Raw genomic sequence first — 4,094 nt, 5'->3', positions numbered from 1 at the left:
GAATGGCATCATGGCGTCTTCTATTATTTCTATAAGCCAAGCAGTTACAGAAGGGCAAAAGAGCAATTAATCACGCAATTAATAACCTAATCTACGCCTAAAAGCCAGCGGTTCACAGAAAAGCAAACAAGCGGTTAGTTATCCTATCTATCTTCCAGGGGAGGGGTCTTTCCAGGGCAGGGGTCTTTCAGTACCTGTTGCTCAATGTCACTCATCATCAGGGAAATGCAAATCAAAACCACAATGAGATATCACCTCATACCTGTCAGAATGGCTATTATGAAAGAGACAAGAAATAACAAGTGTTGGTGAGAATACGGAGAATTCGTAACTCTTATACAATGTTGGTGGGAATGTAAGTTGGTGCAGCCACTATGGAAAATAGTATGAATTTTCTGCAACAAAAATTAAAAATAGAGCTACCATATGATCCAGCAATTCCATTTCTGGGTATGTATCTGAAGAAAATGAAAACACTAACTTGTTTACACCCCAAGTTCATGGCAACATTATTTACAATAATGAAGATATGGAAACAAATGTCCATCTTTGGATGAATGGATAAAGAAAATACGATGTAGCCTGGTGCCCTTATGCTGCTCCTGCCTAGCTCTGCAGACAACCATAGCACCATTGTCACCCATGCTCTGACTGCTTCTGCATTCTGTCAAGCTGAACCTCTGGGAATGTGGTTTGAAGCTTTTGTTAAGAGTAGAAACGAAATGCTTCTGCCTCTTTTCAGGAACTGGAGGATAAAAAGAGTTATCGTTAGAATCAGAAGATGAAGGGTTGTAGTTAGAAGAGTTTCCCACATTGAAAACACTTGATTACAAAGAGCTGAAGATAAAGCAATGGTTTTAAAACAAACGGAAAGCAGCTGGTGAACCAATAAAGAAAGAGATAACACTACTTCACTTGTATAACTAAAGCTTATGAAATGCTATCTGATCCAGTGAAAAGATAAGCATTCCACAGTGTAGATCCTACTTTTGATAACTTGGTTCCTTCCTAAAGTAAAGCAAAGAACACTTTTCTTTGATGTATTTTCCCCAGTGTTTGAAAGGAATTCCAGATGGTCAAATAAAAAGAAAAAAGTCGCTAAACTTGGTGTTATGAATTCATCATTAGAAGGTATAGATCCATTTCATTCTTTCTGGTATAATTTTGATTCTTGGAGAGAATTTTCTTATTTAAATGAAGAAGAAAAAGAAAAAATAATATGATGAGAGGAGAAGGATTGAAAAACAGAAGAGAGCAACAAGGGCACAAAGGGAAAAAAAGAAATAGAATAAGAACATGAATTGAGAATGCTGTGATCCAAGGATTAAAAAAAAACAAAAAACAAAAACAAAAACTGAGGAAGAAGAAAAAGCCACAAAAGAAGCAGAAAAGAAAACCAAAGCAAGCAAAATGGAAGGAGAGAAAAACTGAAGAAAAACAAGGACAAGCTGAACCAGAAGCTGTTTGATTAGCCAAAGAGAAAGAAGAGGAGGTGAAAGACCCGCGGATCCCCTTACCCAAGAATCCAACACTGCCACTGGATACAATCAGCAAGAGGTTCTTTATTGTTACGCAGGCGCCTGTGGGTGGTCAGTGCGCGCCTGCGGGTGGTCAGCAGCTCCCGCTAGCTGAGCACACCCGGCTGGGGTGGTGCCGGGTTTTTATAGACCGGTACAAACAAGTTTTGGGTGGGGCGCAACTGATTGGTTGACAGTTAGAACTTTTGAAAAAGGCATACGTGGAGTTTGCTGATTGGCTTTGGGGACCCGCGCGCGCGAAGAGAGCGCGCGGGAGGAGAGAGGCAGGGAGGGGGAACAAGAAGGGGGAAGGTAGGAATGCCATCATGGCGTCTTCTATTATTTCTATAAGCCAAGCAGTTACAGAAGGGCAAAAGAGCAATTAATAACCTAATTTACGCCTAAAAGCCAGCGGTTCACAGAAAAGCAAACAAGCGGTTAGTTATCCTATCTATCTTCTAGGGGAGGGGTCTTTCAGAGGAAGTCAGACAATAAACATTTTTGGCTAAGAAGGAAAAAGATATCCAGAAAAAAAAAAAAAGCCCATTTAAAGGAAAGGCAAAAACTTCAAAACTTGTCTAAGACCTGGAATCACTTTCCTGACAATGAGGCAGAGCAGGTTAAAATGATGGAAGAAGTGGATACAATTTGTGATTGTCTTCGACTAGCAAGCTTACAGTGTTTGAAACACCATCTACTAAGGAAGTAGGAAAGGCTGCTCTGGAAAAAAGAAGAAATAAATGAACAAGTTAGAAAAGAGAAGAGGAGCCTGAAGGTCACATGCAACAGCATCTTAGAATGTAGACAAAGCAACTGGTGAAGTGGAAACAGCGGTACAAATCGGTCAGAATGATGAAGTTCTGGAACCTAGGTGAGGTTCGGTGGGCTGAGGTCCAGAGCTGATGACCAAGAAAGAATTCTTGAGACATCTTTGGTGCAAAATGGTGGTTTATTAAAGCACGGGGACAGGACCTGTGGGCAGTGTAAAGTTTTTCCGACGAAATAAACACAATATCAGGCGAAGTGGGTGTAAGGCAAGGTTTATTAAAGGTTCTCTCCGGTGAAGTTTCAGGGCCCAGGTGAAGGGGAGCTGAGAATGTTGCACCGGGAGGAGGTGGGCACCCTCGGGCGAGGTTCCACAACTCTGGAAAGCAGAGTGGGGGAAGTCGCACTCAAGGCAGGGAGGAGGGGGCTTTTAAGGGGTCTTGGGGAAAGCTCAGGGGTCTTTTGGCAAGATTCCCTTATTCGGATATCCCGCCTGCTTGTCGGGATCCCATTGGTCCACAGGAGCCCGGGGCGGAGGTCTCAGATTCCTGCTTGGGCCTTTGTTCTTCTGTCCAAGTTCAGGTCTTGTGGCAGGAACTTTGGCCATCTTTAGTAGCCCTTCCTGCCTGGGTTGTGAAGGATGGCAGGTTATATACCCTGTGGTTGGGGGAAGGTGAGGGAAAGGGAGGTTTCAAAGGAGTTTTCATATGCTAAAGAGGGCCTGCAAGGTGCCAGGACACTGGAGGCCTTGCCCTTGTGGCTTGATCAATGTCATCTTTAGGCCAGCCATTAACATTAAGATAGTTGGGAGACTTTTTGGTGGGATGTCAGAATCCTGCTGTCAATCGTCTTTGTTAGTGAGCTTTAGGACATTTGTAAACCAAGGGAGACTCCTGTCTAGCAGGATCGTGATCCCTGCAAGTTAACTATTTGTTTCTTTTGGTGGTCAGGGGTGACTGAGGAATGTCACACACATTTACCAAGGGGAGGGGGTGGAGAGGAGCTGCAAGGTACCTGCTTTTGCTTTGTCTTCAGCCAGCCTCCTGCTCCCTCATCAAGAAGACTATTGGTCTGCAATTACTAATTAACCTTTTTTGTGCTGGAACAAACTCAGCAAGGGAAGTTACGGCTACATCCTTCTAAGGATGAACATACATCCTTCTTCTAGAGTCAAGAGAACTGCCAAAGATGTTATTGATAAAGTAAAGAGTCTTCAAAAACTTGACCCTCATCAATAACATAATAAAAGAAAAAGGGGTTTGATAAATTTAAAAAAAAACAGAGAGTGGTGCCTCAAGCAGACAAAGCAACACCTTCAGAAACTACTGGAAGGTCCACACACAGATTTCACCCCTTGGATAACAGAGGAACAGACGCTTTGGGAACAAACTTTGAAAACATAGCCAGTAAATACACCTGAGAGATGGGAACACACAGCAGAAGCAGTGCCTGGTGGGCTAAAGAAGGATGGCTTGAAACGATGTAAGGAAACTTTTGAGATGCTGAAAGCAAAGAAGCTGCTGAAATGCACTGCTGAACACAAGTAGAGCCAAGAAATGGCTTGTGACAATTTTTGTTTTGTGTGCATTTTTATAGTAAAACTGAAAATACTGTACAAAAAAAAAAAAGAAAGAAAGAAAAAGAAATCGTGCTGTATATTTACAATGAACTATTATTCAGCCATAAGAAAATGAAGTCTTGGGGCCTGGTGGCTCAGTTGGTTAAGACTCTTGGTTTCCAGTCAGGTCCTGGTCTCAGGTGGCGAGATGGAACCCTGCCTCAGACTCTGCGCTCAGCCTGGAGTCTGCTTAA

The 4,094-nt window shown here is 42.8% G+C and overlaps 1 pseudogene across 1 annotated transcript; it reads left to right on the top strand.

Annotated features, from left to right (window-relative positions):
- The first annotated feature begins 593 nt into the window (after window positions 1-593).
- On the top strand, window positions 594-2,337 carry LOC309849958 (dnaJ homolog subfamily C member 2 pseudogene; annotated as a pseudogene). Its single transcript has 2 exons — window positions 594-1,492; window positions 1,998-2,337. The product of its transcript is annotated as a dnaJ homolog subfamily C member 2 pseudogene (transcript).
- Window positions 2,338-4,094: the final 1,757 nt, after the last annotated feature.

Source organism: Mustela nivalis, assembly GCF_964662115.1.
Source record: "Mustela nivalis genome assembly, chromosome: 16".
Classification (NCBI taxonomy): domain Eukaryota; kingdom Metazoa; phylum Chordata; class Mammalia; order Carnivora; family Mustelidae; genus Mustela; species Mustela nivalis.
Note: the sequence above shows the minus strand (reverse complement) of the source record. Positions and strands in the feature narration are given on the sequence as shown.